A 19,604-nucleotide genomic window follows, 5' to 3' on the forward strand; every position below is an offset into this window, starting at 1 on the left:
ATGAAGCACCTGGAGTAGTCATAGTCCTAGAGACAGAAAGCAGAAAGGTGGCTGCCAGGGGCTGGGGGAAGGGAGGACTGGGGTGTTGTTTAATGGGTGTGGAATTTCAGCTCTGTGGGATGAAGAGAGTTCTGAAGATTGCACAACAACGTGCATGTACTTAACATTATTGATCTGTACATTTAAAAATGGTTAAGATGGTAAAGTTTTTGTTATATGTATTTCACCTTAAAATCCTGGAAGAGATTTTTGATGAACGCCCCTTGGATCTGGGGATAACTTACAGCAATTAATAGTGGCCAACGGCAGAGTCAGCTCAGAACATCTGAGCCTCCACTCACATGGAGGGAAGAGTCTGCTACTCTTGGCCTTCTTATCATTTTAAACTAGTGAGCCATTGGAAAGCTCTGGAATCCTGTGACTGAAAAATATCTGTGGCACAGAAATTCATACATGGAACTGAAGAGTCTTTGAGATTTTTGCAGAACAAACAATTCTGTAGTGTTTTAAACCAGTCAAAAGGAAAGGGTGAAATTTATCTTCTTTTTGAGAAGAATGGAGAAGAATAAAACTAATAAATCTCAGAAGTTCAATCTGAAATGACAGGACAGGGAGTGCAGGAAAGGCAGATTTTTTTGCCGAAGCTCTGGGATAAATAAAGTGTCCTTGCCTGTGATAAATATTTTCTAATGATGTATGATCTTCTGAGTTTAGCCATTTAAGTTCATGTGCAATTTGCAGCAATAAGGACTTAGTGATTTAAAAATAAAAACGTCTTTTCTTTTGGAATATGACTTAGAACTTTGGTTCAGAATATAATGTTATTTATTGATCTTCTGTTGAAACTTGGATTTCTGCTGGGCTAGTATCTCACTCTAAGGAGTCTGCCTGCACGGTGATGAACCAGAATGTCTGGAGGACCGGGCACATCAGCAGAACATGTCAGGATTCTGGTCACTGACACGAGTTGGGGTGAGGTCACCAGACCCAGCTGTGCAAAGGAGGGGAAGCTGAGGAGGAAATGTCATGTTTGCCTTCCCAGCCCTCAGCCTTTCTTCTACCAAGAGCATCCCCTTTTGGGGTTGAATTAGGCGCCTCTCACTTCAGTATTGTGATTCAGTGGGTGCTGCCAATCCTATTGCTCTGCATCCCTGAGTGCAGGAGTGGGCGTGAGACCCAAGGGCCCTGTAGTCCTTCCACGATGATTTTCACAGCAGAAGCAAAGGAAGAGAGTCCCAGCACGTGGGTTTCTTGTCTAGGTTGTGCCTGAAGCAAAGCCTTACCCTCCCACCTGTCCTGAGGTTCCAGATTCAACAAATGGATTCATTTCCCTTCTGATGGTTGGAGCGGGATTTGTGTCGACTGCAATTAGAAGAGTCCAGGGACGTAGCTAAGTGAATTGACCACAGGCCACCCAGCGTTCCTCTGAATATGGACTAGCGACAGGATTAGGCTACTGCCTTCCCTCCATAAGGAAATGAGGACTAGCAGGAAGTGGTCCCTTGAATAATGGTCTAAGAGCAAAGGAGAGCATTCTGGTTTCTGCCTCTGCCATTAATGTGCTGTGTGATCTGGGATGAGTTACTTTCTAGTCCGCTATAAGATGGGGGGCTAGACACCACCATCTGAAGGGCACTTTCAGCCCTTATAGTCTTTCAAATACCTAACCCTCAATTTGATTCATGCTATAGAGTCAGGAGATACGTAGGAGAGAGATAAGCACCAGGCTGAGCAGCTGCAGCTGGTCTCCTGCCAACGCTTTGAGATGGGATACCAGTGGGAGCCCTGGGCTCTGATGGGGTGCATTCCTGTGGATTTCCTGGCCTGACAAATGTGAAGAGAAGGCCCTCAGTCTACAGGAAGGACAAAAAGGAGGGAGAAGACGCCAGCTGGAATCCATCTTGGCTGAGAGATGTGCATGCACACCAGTACCAAGTATGGAGATGACTGGCCAGAGGCAACAGAAAACTGCCCCTATATAAGCAACCTAAGCTGCCCCTATGGTGCATAACTCACTCTGAGTCCACCCGTGTGTCCTTTCACACTCATTTTGTTTCTAATAAACACTTGTATTTTTTTCACAATCTTGGTCTCTCTGCTGAATTCTTTCTTCAAAGAAGACAAGAACTGAGGTCCTTCTTCCAGCTTCTCAATGCTCGGATCACTATTGAGTCTTCTCTTGATTTTGACCCCCTTTCAGTTCTTTGCTCAAGTGTTGCTCACTTCTTTTTTTTTTTCCTTTTAGATTTATTATTTATTTATTTATTTGAATGTTTGAATTTTATTTAATTTATTTTTTTATATAGCAGGTTCTTATTACTCATCAGTTTTATGCACATCAGTGTATACATGTCAATTCCAATCTCCCAGTTCATCCCACCCCCACCCCCCGCCGCTTTCCCCCCTTGGTGTCCATACGTTTGTTCTCTACATCTATGTCTCAATTTCTGCCCTGCAAACCAGTTCATCTGTACCATTTTTCTAGGTTCCACATATATGCATTAATATACGATATTTGTTTTTCTCTTTCTAACTTACTTCACTCTCTATGACAGTCTCTAGATCCATCCACGTCTCTACAAATGACCCAATTTCGTTCCTTTTTATGGCTGAGGAATATTCCATTGTATATATGTACCACATCATCTTTACCCATTCGTCTGTTGATGGGCGTTTAGGTTGCTTTCATAACTTGGCTATTGTAAATAGTGCTGCAATGAACATTGGGGTGCATGTGTCTTTTTGAATTATAGTTTTCTCTCGGTATATGCCCTGTAGTGGGATTGCTGGGTCATATGGTAATTCTATTTTTAGTTTTTTAAGGAACCTCCATACTGTTCTCCATGGTGGCTGTGTCAATTTACATTCCCACCAACAGTGCAACAGGGTTCCCTTTTCTCCATACACTCTCCAGCATTTCTTGTTTGTAGATTTCCTGATGATGCCCATTGTAAGTGGTATGAGGTGATACCTCATTGTAGTTTTGATTTGCATTTCTCTAATAGTGACGTTGAGCAGCTTTTCATGTGCTTCTTGGCCATCTGTATGTCTTCTTTGGAGAAATGTCTATTTAGGTCTTCCGCCCATTTTTTTATTGGGTTGTTTGTTTTTTTAATATTGAGCTGCATGAGCTGTTTATATATTTTGGAGATTAATCCTTTGTCCGTTGATTCCTTTGCAAATATTTTCTCCCATTCTGAGGGTTGTCTTTTCATCTTGTTTATGATTTCCTTTGCTGTGCAAAAGCTTCTAAGTTTCATTAGGTCCCATTTGTTTATTTCTGTTTTTATTTCCATTTCTCTAGGAGGTGGATCAAAAAAGATCTTCCTGTGATTTATGTCAAAGAGTGTTCTTCCTAAGTTTTCCTCTAACAGTTTTATAGTGACCGGTCTTACATTTAGGTCTCTAATCCATTTTGAGTTTATTTTTGTGTATGGTGTTAGGGAGTGTTCTAATTTCATTCTTTTACATGTAGCTGTCCAGTTTTCCCAGCACCACTTTTTGAGGAGACTGTCTTTTGTCCATTGTATATCCTTGCCTCCTTTGTCATAGATTAGTTGACCATAGGTGCGTGGGTTTATCTCTGGGCTTTCTGTCTTTTTCCATTGATCTATATTTCTGTTTTTGTGCCAATACCATATTGTCTTGAATACTGTAGCTTTGTACTATAGTCTGAAGTCAGGGAGTCTGGTTCCTCCAGCTCCATTTTTTTCCCTCAAGACTGCTTTGGCTATTCAGGGTCTTTTGTGTCTCCATACAAATTTTAAGAATTTTTGCTCTAGTTCTGTAGAAAATGCCATTGGTAATTTGATAGGGATTGCACTGAATCTGTAGATTGCTTTGGGTAGTATAGTCATTTTCACAATATTGATTCTTCCAATCCAAGAATATGGTATATCTCTCCATCTGTTGGTATCATCTTTAATTTTTCATCAGTGTCTTATAGTTTTCTGCATACAGGTGTTTTGTCTCCTTAGGTAGGTTTATTCCTAGATATTTTATTCTTTTTGTTGCAATGGTAAATGGGAGTGTTTCCTTAATTTGTCTTTCAGATTTTTCATCATTAGTGTATAGGAATGCAAGAGATTTCTGTGCATTAATTTTGTATCCTGCAACTTTACAAAATTCATTGATTGGCTCTAGTAGTTTTCTGGTGGCATCTTTAGGATTCTCTCTATATAGTATCATGTCATCTGCAAACAGTGACAGTTGTACTACTTCTTTTCCAATTTGTATTCCTTTTATTTCTTTTTCTTCTCTGATTGCTGTGGCTAGGACTTCCAAAACTATGTTGAATAATAGTGGTGAGAGTGGACATCCTTGTCTTGTTCCTGATCTTAGAGGAAATGCTTTCAGTTTTTCACCATTGAGAATGATGTTTGCTGTGGGTTTGTCGTATATAGCCTTTATTATGTTGAGATAGGTTCCCTCTATGCCCACTTTCTGGAACGTTTTTATCATAAATCGGTGTTGAATATTGTCAAAAGCTTTTTGTGCTTCTATTAAGATGATCCTATGGTTTTTCTTCTTCAATTTGTTAATATGGTGTATCACATTGATTGATTTGTGTATATTGAAGAATCCTTGCATCCCTGGGATAAATCCCACTTGATCATGGTGTATGATCCTTTTAATGTGTTGTTGGATTCTGTTTGTTAGTATTTTGTTGAGGATTTTTGCATCTATATTCATCAGTGATATTGGTCTGTAATTTTCTTTTTTTGTAGTATCTCTGTCTGGTTTTGGTATCAGGGTGATGGTGACCTCATAGAATGAGTTTGGGAGTGTTCCTTCCTCTGCAATGTTTTGGAAAAGTTTGAGAAGGATGGGTGTTAGCTCTTCTCTAAATGTTTGATAGAATTCGCCTGTGAAGCCATATGGTCCTCATATGGTCCTTTGTTTGTTCTTCTTTCTCTAGTTCCTTTAAGTGTAAGTTTAGATTGTTTATTTGAGATTTTTCTTGTTTCTTGAGGGAGGCTTGTATAGCTATAAACTTCCCTCTTAGAACTGCTTTTGCCACATCCCATAGGTTTTGAATCATCGTGTTTTCATTGTCATTTGTCTCTAGGTATTTTTTGATTTTCTCTTTGGTTTCCTCAGTGACCTCTTGGTTATTTAGTAAGGTACTGTTTAGCCTCCATGTGTTTGTGTTTTTTACGTTTTTTCCCTGTAATTGATTTCTAATCTCATAGTGTGTGGTCAGAAAAGTTGCTTGATATGATTTCAGTTTTCTTAAATTTGCTGAAGCTTGATTTGTGACCCAAGATGTGATCTATCCTGGAGAATGTTCCATGCACACTTGAGAAGGAAGTGTAATCTACTTTTTTTGGATGGAATGTCCTATAAATATCAATGAAATCTATCTGGTCTATTGTGTCATTTAAAGCTTCTGTTTCCTTATTAATTTTCTGTTTGGATGATCTGTCCATTGGTGTAAGTGAGGTGTTAAAGTCCCCCACTATTATTGTGTTACTGTCGATTTCCTCTTTTATAGCTGTTAGCAGTTGTCTTATGTATTGAGGTGCTCCTTTGTTGGGTGCATATATATTTATAATTGTTATATCTTCTTCTTGGATTGATCCTTGATCATTATGTAGTGTCCTTCTTTGTCTTTTGTAACATTCTTTATTTTAAAGTCTGTTTTATCTGATATGAGTATTGCTACTCCAGTTTTCTTTTGATTTCCATTTGCATGGAATATCTTTTTCCATCCCCTCACTTTCAGTCTGTATGTGTCCCTAGGTCTGAAGTGGGTCTCTTGTAGACAGCATATATATGGGCCTTGTTTTTGTATCCATTCAGCGAGCCTGTGTCTTTTGGTTGGAGCATGTAATCCGTTCACGTTTAAGGTAATTATCGATATGTATGTTCCTATTCCCATTTTCTTAATTGTTTTGGGTTTGTTTTTGTAGGCCCTTTTCTTCTTTTGTGTTTCCCACTTAAAGAAGTTCCTTTAGCATTTGTTGTAGAGCTGGTTTGTTGGTGCTGAATTCTCTTAGCTTTTTCTTGTCTGTAAAGCTTTTGATTTCTCCATCAAATCTGAATGAGATCCTTGCCGGGTAGAGTAATCTTGGTTGTAGGTTCTTCCCTTTCATCACTTTAAGTATGTCATGCCACTCCCTTCTGGCTTGTAGAGTTTTTGCTGAGAAATCAGCTGTTAACCTTATGGGGGTTCCCTTGTATGTTATTTGTCATTTTTCCCTTGTTACTTTCAATAATTTTGCTTTGTCTTTAATTTTTGCCAATTTGATTACTATGTGTTTCGGCGTGTTTCTCCTTGGGTTCATTCCTGAATGAGACTCTCTGTGCTTCCTGCACTTGGGTGGCTATTTCCTTTCCCATGTTTGGGATGTTTTCGACTATAATCTCTTCAAATATTTTCTGGGGTCCTTTCTCTCTCTCTTCTCCTTCTGGGACCCCTATAATGCAAATGTTGTTGCGTTTAATGTTGTCCTAGAGGTCTCTTAGGGTGTCTTCATTTCTTTTCATTCTTTGTTCTTTATTCTGTTCCACAGCAGTGAATTCCACCATTCTGTCTTCCAGGTCACTTATCCGTTCTTCTGCCTCAGTTATTCTGCTATTGATTCCTTCTAGTGTAGTTTTCATTTCAGTTATTGTATTGTTCATCTCTGTTCGTTTGTTCTTTAATTCTTCTAGATCTTTGTTAAACTTTTCTGGCATCTTCTTGATCTTTGCCTCCAATCTTTTTCCGAGGTCCTGGATCATCTTCACTATCATTATTCTGAATTATTTTTCTGGAACGTTGCCTATCTCCACTTCATTTAGTTGTTTTTCTGGGGTTTTATCTTTTTCCTTCATCTGGTACATAGCCCTCTGCCTTTTCATCTTTTCTATCTTTCTGTGAATGTGGTTGTTGTTCCACAGGCTTCAGGACTGTTCCTGTTGCTTCCGCTGTCTGCCCTCTGGTGGATGAGGCTATCTAAGAGGCTTGTACAAGTTTCCTGATGGGAGAGACTGGTGGTGGGTAGAGCTGGGTGTTGCTATGTTGGGCAGAGCTCAGTAAAACTGTAGTCCACTTGTTTGCTGATGGGTGGGGCTGGTTTCCCTCCCTGTTGGTTGTTTGGCCTGGCGCAACTCAACACTGGAGCCTACCCGGGCTGTTTGGTGGGGCTAATGGCGGACTCTGGGAGGGCTCACGCCAAGGAGTACTTCCCAGAATTTCTGCTGCCAGTGTCCTTGTCCTCACGGTGAGACAGAGCCACCCCCTGCCTCTGCAGGAGACCCTCCAACACTAGCAGGTACTTCTGGTTCAGTCTCTATGGGGTCACTGCTCCTTCCCCTGGGTCCCGATTTGCACGCTACTTTGTGTGTGCCCTCCAAGAGTAGAGTCTCTGTTTCCCCCAGTCCTGTCGAAGTCCTGCAATCAAATCCCACTAGGCTTCAAAGTCTGATTCTCTAGGAATTCCTCCTCCCGTTGCCGGACCCCCAGAATCCTGACGTGGGGCTCAGAACCTTCACTCCAGTGGGTGGACTTCTGTGGTATAAGTGTTCTCCAGTTTGTGAGTCACCCACCCAGCAGTTATGGGATTTGATTTTATTGTGATTAAGCCCCTCCTACCGCCTCACTGTGGCTTCTCCATTGTCTTTGGATGTGGGGTAATCTTTTTTGGTGAGTTCCAGTGTCTTCCTGTCAGTGACTGTTCAGCAGTTAGTTGTGATTCTGGTGTTCTTGCAAGAGGGAGTGAGAGCATGTCCTTCTACTCCGCCATCTTGAACCAGTCTCCCTTTATCTATTTATTTAATTTATTTTTGGCTATGTTGGGTCTTAGTTGCAGCCCGCAGGATCCTCGTTGAGGCATGCGGGGTCTTTTGTTGCAGTGCACGTGCTCTTTGTTGTGATGGGCGGCCTTCTCTCTAGTTGTGGCGTATGGGTTTTTTCTCTTCCCTAGTTGTGGCATGCAGGCTCCAGGGTGTGCAGGCTCTAGTTGAGGCACATGGGCTTAGTTGCCCCACGGCATGTGGGCTCTTAGTTCCCTGACCAGGGATCGAACCTGGGTCCCCTGCATTGTAAGGCAAATTCTTTACCACTGGACCACCAGGGAAGTCCCTTGCTCACTTCTTTAACAGGGTTTAACTTTTGTTCTTCCTGAATTGGCTAGAGAAAGTAAAACATAGAAAAATAACATATGCTCTATCTCCCCAGTTAAATTGACTTAGTAAAGAAAAGCCAGCTATTTATTGACAGTATAGGGCATAAAGAATGCAAAAGAAAGAAGAATCTCAAAGTGTCCTCCACATATTCTGGTCCCAAAGTTGGATGCTGTCACTGGCTGATGTTTTGCTGCAGGGTAGAAATGGCCAAAGATGGAAAAGATATGTAGCCAGAAGCTGAGTTCTGCTGATTGAAGAGTGGTTTGAGTTGCTGTTATGGAAGACTCTTGGGGAAATCCCCTGTGTAGGTCTAAGTTCCCCCAACATAAACACATAAGATGTTTTTAACAGAACTGGGACTATTATTCTTAAGCAAAATGCACTAGAGTTTCTGTGTTCCTAACAGGAAATATCTTGTCTGTGTTGTGAAGAAGGAGAATAATGTGTTTCTTGAAAGGGCTAAGTCCCTCTGGAAAAATAGGCTTGGTTGTTCCTTTGAAATATGTGTGTGTGTGTGTGTGCGCGTGCACACGCATCCAAAAGAAGTTAAGGAAGATTGTGATTGGTTGACACCATGAAATTTTAGTTTTTGTGTTGGGAGAAATAACAAAATGGGAGGATTTCTCAGAACAATTACGTTTTCAGAGGCGTGACTGAACTTCTCAGCATAATCCCTGGTTGGCCACATACTAAGGAGTGAACTTCACCAGCTCTGGACCCTGGGATGGTTTGGACTGTTGAAAAGTCTCACTCTCAGACAGATGGTGAGTTCTGTAATTGTACTGACATTGTATTTACAGGGAATAAAGAAGCAGCCCATTTCCCAATTTCTGTCTCTCGTGTGCTGTGATTTCTCTTTCCTGGTGATAAAAAGAATCAAAGGGTAGGGCTGCTCAGAGAGGCATCCCCAGTTTTGGTTGGCCCTAAAAGAGTTGAATCTCAGTGTCTTTGAATAAGCGAAACATGAACCTGAGCAGTTCTGGCTCGTAGATGGGCTCACCTGCCCCCATCTTCTGCTATTATCTGTCGAACAGGATCTTCTCATCCAAAACTGTTGCATCAGAAATGGAACATCAGACCTTCCCCTAAGGCCCATAAGGAGGAGCAGGCTGAACAATTACTGGCTCAATTAATTTGCCCTGCTTTGTTATACCAAAAAAAGAAGTGTGTGTGTCCATGTGTGTGTATGAACACGTGTATATGGCCTTTTATCTCTGGTTTCTTCTTTTTCTTAATAAATTTATTTATTTATTTATTGGCTGTGTTGGGTCTTCGTTGCTGTGCGCGGGCTTTCTCTGTTTGCGGCGAGTGGGGGCTACTCTTCGTTGCGGTGCGCGGGCTTCTCATTGCGGTGGCTTCTCTTGTTGTGGAGCACGGGCTCTAGGCACACAGGCTTCAGTAGTTGTGGCACGTGGGCTCTGGTGTGCAGACTCACTAGTTGTGGTGCACGGGCTTAGTTGCTCCACGACCTGTGGGATCTTCCTGGACCAGGGCTCAAACCCGTGTCCCCTGCATCGGCAGGCGGATTCTTAACCACTACGCTATCAGGGAAGCCTGCTTATTTCTGGTTACTTTACAGTCTAAACCAAATTTTGCTCTGCTGTAAAATTTAAAAAGCAAGATGCAAAGAAGTGCATGTGGTGTGCTACCTTTTGTGTAAAAGGGAGGGAGGGAATAAGTATATATTTGTGTAAAAGGGAGGGAGGGAATAAGTATATATATATTTGTAATATATATTGTATTAGCAAATATATTTATATTTGCTAAAGAAACTCTGGAAAGATACTAAAGCAAGTGATAAAAGTGGCTACGAGTGGAGACGGAGTGGGACCTAGAGGGTTAGAAGACTAGGACATTTTTACTGTACACCTTTTATATGTTCAACTTTTGAATCATATGAATATATTATCAATTCAAAATATATACCTAAACTAAAATTGTCTTGAAGTTTGGACATTCTCTGTCTACACTCTGAATTTCTAGAATGCTTGAATATTTTAAAGCGCTCATGTGCTACATTTGCCTCAGGAAAACTGAAAAAAAGGAGAAAACCATTATGGAACAACAAAATGCTATTAACATTTTTCATATGTAAGGAGATCTAGGAAAACAAAGGCAAAGTACCATATGTGTCTCCAGGGACCAAAACAGTGTGTAAACAAGTGAAGTTCAAAAAATAGGGAAGGAACTTCCCTGGTGGTCCAGTGGTAAAGAATCTGCCTTCCAATGCAGGGGATGTGGGTTCAACCCCTGGTTGGGGAACTAAGATCCCACATGCTGCGGGGCAACTAAGACCCAACGCAGCAGCCAATAAATAAATAAATAAATAAATAAATAAAAACTTAAAAAAAAAATAGGGAAGAAGAGAGAATCTCCCAAATGCTGGGCCTTCTATATAAACGTGTCTCAAAATTTATATTGCAAAAAAAATATTGCAAACCTGTCAGAAAGCTTCTCCTCCGAGCCATCCCCTTAAGGATGATATAAAATGTCCCCATGGCACTGAGCAGTTTCAGAAAGATTGAGGACTAGCAAGATGGCAACAGCTAACTTGGAGATAAACGAATGCAAAGAGGTGAGAAGTAGCTTAGGGTGACAAGGGACCAGAGATCTACAGAGAAAAATGGAAAAGCTTAACCAAGGCTGCTTGAGGTATCATGGATCAACTCTGGGGCTGGCAGACTAGGAAGCAGCACCGGTAAAAAGTCACAGGAACGCTGTCTGCAGCCTTGCCTGCTGTCCCGAGAGGATGCAGCCTGTTACTGAGGGAGTGGCCGCATCTCAGGGTGCCCGTGTGGCCGCCTCCTCTGCCCACACACTTCACTTTTTAGATCTTGTCTGTTGCTCAGGTTCCGTTCTAGTTCTCTGAGTTTGCTCTCTCCTGGGAGCATTTAAATGACTTTCCTAACAGCTTTAAATCATTTTAATAAGCGGGGAAGTAGAAGGGTCATACTCTCTGGAATAGGAGGGCGATGGTTTGGTGTCCTCTCCTTGGTCTGATTCACCAGATTCTTGGTGACCCTAGACAGATCCGTGAGCTGGGTTTCAGCCTTTCCTTCTGTGAAATGGAAGAAGAGATTACAAGCAGGTCACAGAGACAGCATCACTTCCACCCCGACAGCATCACTTCGCCCCTTGGACCATTTTCCTCATTAGGAAGTGAAGGAGTTGCACTAAGTTCCTGAGCTCTACAATTTGAATTTGATAACAGATACCCAAAAATGTGTGTGACACACTGAAAATACTTCATATTTTGATGTAGGTAGACAGCCTTAATATAAAGATGGTGATAATTTCATCCCATTCCCTAGTTCTGCAAGCCTCCACCCCAATCTCTGGGCAGTCCTCTGGGAATGGCTTTGTGCTGACTTAGGGGAATGTAATTTTCCTGCCCACCACTCCAGGACAACGCTGGGAGAGACTGGTTCTCAGAATGTGTGAATAGATGATTCTAGATCACATTCCAAGATTCCTTCCAGCTCTGTGAGTTTGAGAAACACTTGTACACTACCCGCCCCCACCCCCCAGCCCTGCTCCTCTAACTACCTCTTCTTCCCCCATAAAACACATCCCTTCAACAGCCTGCAACTCGCCAAGACCCGTCGTAAACTTTAGGTAGTTGTGCAAAGTCAGAGAAGTGGGATTGGATCCAGTGTCAGTTGGATAGAAGGGATTCCATCGTTAGTGAAAACACTGACCTAGAATTCTAACTGCAGGACGACGTGTTAGTACTTGATGCAGCGACCAGCCTTTCAGCCTCAGCAGAAACACCTGGTGGGAGGATGGGCCTCAGCAGTCACAGGCTCTCAAGAGCTGCAAAGTGGCATCCCAGGATCGCCAGGGCTTCTTGGTGGTCTTATGCCTCTCCTCACCCCAGTATTTAAAAATCACCAACTTTTTAAAAGTTGATTAAGTTTTGAATATTCACTATGGAAAGTTCTAGAAAAATAATAATCTCTTTCTCCCAGCAACAAAAAATAGGGAAGTATAGGGCATAAGTATAGGGTCCTCAATCTTTCTGCAACTGCTCAGTGCCACGGGGACATTTTAAATCATCCTGACACTGTCAGCAATGTCATTTCTTTCTTTCTTCCTGCCCTTTATAGTCATTCTAGGAGTACCATACCTCATGCTGGGGTATAGCCGTACATAAGGCAGGCAAAGTCTCAGCTCTCAGAGGAAGTACATTCTAGGGTGGACAATGAATAAGTATATGAGTATTTCAGAGACTGGCAAGTTATGAGAGAAATGGCCCAGGAAATAAGATGATGAGGAACTGGAGGGTGGGCTGGGGGTACTTTTATCTTGATAAGGAGGTCAGGCAAGATTTGATAAGATGGAGCCTAAAATGGACAGAGATGGGCAGAGCCAGCCTTGGGGAGGTTGGAGGGAGAGAATGCTGGGGAGGGAAGGAGCCTGAGAGGGTCCTGGGACTGAAGGAGCAGTTTGGAGATTGAGCAAGTCAAGGGCTGAGCCGAGAGGTGACCAAGGATCAGGTCAGGGGGGTTTTGTGGGCCCATTAGGAGTGCGGTTCTAAATGTAATGGCAAGCTGTTACAGGACTTTAGCAGGGCAATTACATGACATACTCCATGCATGTTTTTAAAAGATGACTTGTTGCTGTTTGGAGAATGGATTCTAAGGGGGGCAAAGTGAATGCAAGGAAACCAGGTCTAGGAATCTAGAAGAGCCCATCGTAGCCTGGATTAGGCAGGTGATAGAGAGAAGTAGATGGACTGGAGAAAAGTTTGGAGGTAGAACAGACTTGCTAAGCGACTGAATAAGACAATGAGAAAAGATAAAACCTCCTCTGAACCCTTGCAGAATGGGGTAGGGGTAGTTCATTAATTATGGCAAGCAGTTTTCTGTCTCTAGAGGTGAAGACTTCAACTTTGGGACACACCTTTCTTTGCTTTAGGAAATGTATCACAGTAGATCCAGTATTTATAAATTCAGTCTTTCACTCAACAAATCTTTATTGTGAGTTTACCTGGGCTAGGCACTGTTCTAGGTGTATTAGTAAACCAACCAGAAAAAAGCCCTGCCCTCACAGAGCTTACATGCTACCACACAGACAATACACATAATAAATGAACCAATTATATAGCATGTTAGAGGTGATTTGTGCTATGGAAAGAAGAGAGATGTAAGCAGGGTAAGAGATCTCAGGAGCACCAGGCATGGAGGGGGAGGCCTTCACATTAGGGTGTCCAGGGCAGGCCTCTTTGGGCAGATGGCCCTGATAAAATATAGAAGAATTCTATATAAACATATCAAACACCAGCAGCTCCAGGAGGGCAGGGACTGTGCCTGCATTCTATGTAATACATGGTAAGAATGCCGTATTTGTTGAATGAATGAATGAGTCTGAATGCATTTGTTAATGTTTTGTTAGGAGCTATAAATTTGTCTACATTTGAATATTGTGACTCCAAAGAGGTAAGCCTTTTTTTTTTTTTTTTTTTTTTTTAGTGTGGGAATCATTGTTATGTTTGGCTGTATGTGAATGGAGATGGTTAATTGTTCCAGTGGTGGGGAGCTTTGTTTTTATTTAATTTTTCATACTGGAATATTTCTATGTCATTAAAAAGTCTGTTCGCCATATACATAAACCATGACACGTTGAACAAGTCTTCCCCTTGTTCCCAGTCACTCCCCTCCAGCCACAGTGCCGACCTTGCTCTTCTTCCATTTCATTTCTGTGATTACAGAAATGGCTCTCACCCATGGCAGCTTTGAATTTGAATTCTTGTTATTTTTGTATTAATCTTTGCTGCCTTCCTGTACCAAACATAAGCCAAAAAATAAATTAAATCACAATCACTGTTTATTTCTGAGGCAGTGTGTGTGGTCCTTCGGAGTTTGGAGTATGAGAAAAAGGGGAGAAGCGGGAAGATCCAAGTCCTGCACTGGCTCCACACCCCCACTCCCACCCCCAATATCCCTGGCTTTGCTCTGTCTCCTTCCTTTGTCTTAGTATTTGATCTGCCCCCAGAAAGAAAAGGAAGGAACAAAACTACCACCGGATTATTAACACTACAAAAGTCATTTTAAAACTTTTAAAATGATGAGATGATGGAGCTTCCCTGGTGACACAGTGGTTAAGAATCCTCCTGCCAATGCAGGGGACACGGGTTCGATCCCTGGGCTGGGAAGACCCCACATGCCACGGAGCAACTAAACCCGTGCGCCACAACTACTGAGCCTGCGCTCTAGAGCCTGCGAGCCACACCTACTGAGCCTGCAAGCCACAACTACTGAAGCCCGTGAGCCTAGAGCCCGCGAGCCACACTACTGAGCCTGTGTGCCACAACTACTGAAGCCCACACACCTAGAGACTGTGCTCCACAACAAAAGAAGCCACCGCAATGAGAAGCCCATGCACCACAACGAAGAGTAGCCCCAGCTCGCCACAACTAGAGAAAGCACACGCACAGCAAGGAAGACCCAATGCAGCTGAAGATAGACAGGTAGATAGATAGATAAATTTATAAAAACAAAGCAAAACCCTGAGATGATGGTTTCTATTGTAGGCACACATAGACTTTGGAAAGGTGATTAAACAAGTGTTCTGTGGTCCATTTTCATGCTTCCACGTGGGACCCTGGAATGAATGAGATAGCCCAGGTGAGTAGTGCTGATCCAAAAAATGCATATGTATATGACCAGGGCCAGCATGCTGGGTGTGATGAATAGTGTGTCTACAGCTAGAGAGATGGTGCCAGGAGTTCCTTTCTTTTTTTAAAAAAAAGTAGTGAAATAAATACATTTTCAAGTTAAAAAAATCTTGATGGTTTTTCTATATCAATCTTTTTAGGATGTCAGGAGATATAAGCAGTATTCAGTTCCCTGTGTAATGTTGCCCACTGGTCCATAGACATCACTTCTCTTAAAATGATCCCCTTAGAGATTTTACATGTGTGAATCTTGTGGTGAAATGCTCCCTATACTGATTATTTAGAAATGAAGCAAAAAGGGGAAATTGAGGGATGAACAGGCAGAGCACAGAGGATTTTTAGGCAGTGAAACTACTCTGTATGATACTATAATGATGGATACATTAAACACTTGTCCAAACCTACAGAATGTGCAACACCAAGAGTGAGCCCTAATGCAAGCTGTGGACTTTGAGTGATAATGATGTGTCAACGTAGGTTCATCGGTTGTAACAAATGTACCACTTCAGTAGGGGATATTGATAATGGGGGAGGTTGTGTGTGTGTAGGGAGAGTTGGGAGGTAGAGGGAAATCTCTGTACCTTCCTCTCAATTTTGCTGCAAACCTAAAACTGCTCTAAAAAATAGTCTATTAAATAATTTTTTTTTAAAAGGCAAAATGTGTGAGCCTTGAAGGCATTGTGCTAAGTGATATAAGCTGGTCACAAAAGACAAATTCTGTATGTTCCACTTATAGGAGATACTTTTTTCACCGAACCAAATTTGGGTTCAATCACCCAACACGCAGCAAAGCTAGTTTACTGACACCCATCTGTGGTGAAGGAAACTATAGCATTAATTGCAAAGTGTCAAGCAAGGAGAATAGGCAGCTAATGTTCAAAAGAGCTGAACTCCCAGATGGCTTTCAGGGAAGGGTTTTTAAAGGCAACATTAGGGCTGAGGGTTATAGGTGATCAGTTTGCTTGACTGATGGGGTGGGGGGGTGGTAACAGGGTGATGTTTCGGGAATGTCAATCATCAACTTTGTGGTTCCAACCAGTCTGGGCTCTATGTGCTGGTGGGCAGCGTGCAGTTAACTTCTCCTGCCTGGTGGGGGCTTTAGCATCTGCAAAACAATTCAAGTATATGACTCAGGATATTATCTACAGCCCTTGAGGAGGAACTAAAGGTCTTTGACTTTGTTTTATGGATAAACTATTTTGTCTTGCTTGACTGCTTTCTTTTGTTTCTGCATTTTCTCACTTCTCTGATATTAAAATTGCCCTTTGGAACTCGGGGAAGGCCTAGGTGCCTAAAGCTTTTCTACAAACGAGGCAGGGGACAGAGGGGTTTGTCCCCAGGAAGGCCCCATAGGGTCCTGTTCCGTCCCACTTAGAGCAGTCAAATTCAGAGACAGAAAGTTGAATAGTGGTTTGCAGGGGCTGGGAAAGGGGGAATGGGGACATTGTTTAATGGGTACAGACAGAGTTTCAGTTTGGGAAGGTGAAAAAGTTCTGGAGATGGATGGTGGTGATGGTTGCACAACCCTGTGAATGTACGAATGCCACTGAGCTGTACATTTAAAAATGGTTTAAATGGTATATTTTATGTTATGTATATTTTATCACAATAAGAAAGTAGGGTGAGGAAATAAACTGAGGTAATACAGTGAGTAGGACAGATATATTTTCTTATCAGTTGGGGCAGAATGAAGAGTGTAATAGGATTGTGACTTTTAATTTCTTTTGCTACATAAACTGTGATGACTGCCTCGCCCCATTCCCCATTTTCTCTGGAAATAATGGTAAGGAAAAAGGAACTTCATCTCCAGCTACCAAAAGGGCAGCAGAAATAACCTCACCTCATTTCAAATAGGTTTCTTCCTTCCTCAGAGTTGCCTTCTCTTCTCTTCCTACTCCCCTCTAAACAGGACACCAATCTGACTGGAAATGGCAGCGAAGTCCACCTTTCACACATAGTAAGGGCTCAATAAATAATACCTATGAAAACTGATATTTACAAAATATGCATTTCAGGAGAATCTACTAGGAGAGGAGGGGCCCACGTGAAATGCAGGGGTTCCCTGAGCTATCTTTATACACCTGCACTGCAAAATAGGCAATGGTGACAATAATATTTTAAGATTATATTTTCTGCAGTGTCTTCCCTTTTCCTGTTCCCTTATTCAGGCAGGGCGAGGAGGGTGTTCCTTGTTGAATAAGGGGAAATACATGGCAGAATACTATAAAGCAGTCCTTAGAAGGAGAGCTGGTGGTCAGCAGGCTGAATCAGGCCTGCAGGGAAGCTAGGTCTGACCCCTCACAATATTGATCTCTACAGTGTTGTCTGGAATTTGTAGATGTTTAAAAGTTGTGAAATTTCACATAAAAATCTAGGTTTCTGGTTTCTCTTTAAATATGGGAAGATAGCTTGAGCAACCTTGGTTGCCTCACCTGGCAACAACCAGCTGGATCTGAGCTGCAGCTGTTGCATTTAGAATGGTGTCTTAGTTAGGATAACATAACCCTTCAGATTTCAGTGGCATAACTCAGGAGAAGTTGATTTCTCACTCATGTACAACGAGCCCGGAGCAGGTAATTCAGAGACTGGGGCTCCTTCCTTTCTGTGTCTCCACCATCCCCAAGGGCCTTGGATTCTTTGATTTCAGCCTGTGGAATGGGAAAAAGGCAGTGGAGAAGCACACTATTCTCAACCATCTTGGTCTGAAAGTGACATCTTCTGTTTCATTCCATTGGTGGGTTCCAGTCACATGACCTGCCTTGATGCAAGGGGAGCTGTGAAATGTGGAGCCTGACAGAGACTCTATTCCATGGAAGGGGAGGCATAAATGAATGGTGGGCTGGTGCAACTCTGCCACAAGTGGGCATGTGCATTTCAGTTCACCACAATCTTAACCACTGTCTTTCTATCCCTAAGTGGCCCTGGCTTAAGGTGTCTGTGGACAGAATGTGAGGAAGAAACATACAAAGAGATGGATTCTTCTTAGAATGCAAAAGAGATTTCCTTCAGTTGGAAGAGAGAGAGACAGAGGTCAGCATGTCCCTGGGTAGAGGGTCTGTGTGCCTTACTTCCCTGTAATATCATCTAGGAAACTTCAAGGCCCTCAGAGGAATGACTGCATGGCATGTCTTGGCAGATGGGATGATAGCCACCCTGACCCCACCCAAATTTCATGTGTTCCTCAGTGGGTCATAAAAGTGGTAGAGAGCTAATTTACTAAAGCAGCATATAGACTTCAACAATGGAGAAAACTCAGCCACATTTTCTGGGGAAGGAGGACCAAATGGATGAGTGCTTCCCTCCCTATCCCATACTACAGGACTGTGTAAATCCCTGGGATTAAGGACTCCAGGAAGGAGGAAGGCTAACTCCCCCACTCCCCTGGTAGATTAGCTGCTAGGGGGTCTACACTAAGTCATTATATACAATAATGGATATGCGACAATTCTTGCACACCTGAGTTTATGGACTGACATTCATACCCTCTACACAGTTTTGCAATTTTCTAAATGAAGGTGCTGAGGAAGGCAGTGACCTTGTTCATTTCAGCTTTTTTCTAGAAACTTTGCCCTCCACCTTCCAAACCTAAAGCAGTACCTCCTATCCCAGCCCCATCCCTCCCACATACCACAAAAAAGCAAACAAAAGTCCTAGCCCTGTCAGTTTACAAATCTTTTCAAACTGAGATGGTTGACACTGGCTCGTGTGATGGAAGGCCCCAGGGCAGGCACTGTGTATTCCTGGCGCATCACTTTTGTTCAAAGATTTGGGAAAATATTTTTATAAGAAACTGGGTTAAATTAAGGAGTAAAAGGCAAAATTCACATTTCAAAAAAATGATGAAATTCCAGACTTCAAAGGAACTTTTTTTCTTGCAGGAAGGGGACCTCCCTGTTTCAGAACCCCATGTGGATCTCCACTGGAGTTCTTCTGAGAAGAACACTTCTGTGGAAAAGTTTGAGCCGCGCTGGCTCTGAGCCCGGCCTGGCTCTGGGCCTCTCCCCTGGCTTGGGCTGAGGCTCCTCAGGGGTATCGCGTTCTTGTTAATATCTGCTCACGTTTCTAAACTCACAGCTTGTCAGCGCCTACACAACCTGAGAGGTATTGCCAGGTTCCAACTCGCTCTTTTCCGGAGGGGAAATGGAGAATCAGCAGCTTAAAAGGACTTACCTCGGAAGCATCCAGGCTTCCCAGGTCAAGGCTTCTCTCAGTGTCCTTGGCCACCTCCATCCCTTAATCCTGCCTTAACCCTTGGCCTCTTGGTGTTTTGCAGAGAACCTTATCCCCCCCCCCCCACAGTTCACCCTGCAATTCCATCCTTGGGGGCCCTTCCTCCCCGCTGGAGTATCTGGCGCCCATGGGGGTGCTTAGGAAAGTTTGGTGAATTAATGACCGCTGGTTCAAACAAATGCAACAGAGCCCAGTCCAGGGTCTGGTGAAGATGTGGTTGGATGGGGGTGAGGGGTGATTTACTCCGCCATCTCCCAGTGCAGCCCAGAGAGAGGGGCTAGGGTCCGCGTTGGAGGACTGGAAAGCGCCTCATCAAGCGTGCAGAAGTACCAACACAAGTTGGCAGGGGTAGTCTCTCGCCGCCCAAGGTTCTCCGGCGGGCGCGCAGCCGAGCTGCCTGGATGGTGCAATCTCCCGCGCGCCTTGCATTGATCAAAAAAGGGGTTGAAACAGTAAACGCGAGGAGGAGCAACTCTCGAGTCTCGACTGGGGAGCACGACCAATGGGGATACGAGCCCCGTTGCGCGAACCAATCAGCGCAGAGCCAGCGACAGCGCGGGCCAATGGGGGCGCCGGCTCGGCGCTG

The sequence above is a fragment of the Mesoplodon bidens genome (assembly GCF_964165515.1).
Source record: "Mesoplodon bidens genome assembly, chromosome: 6".
Lineage (NCBI taxonomy): Eukaryota > Metazoa > Chordata > Mammalia > Artiodactyla > Ziphiidae > Mesoplodon > Mesoplodon bidens.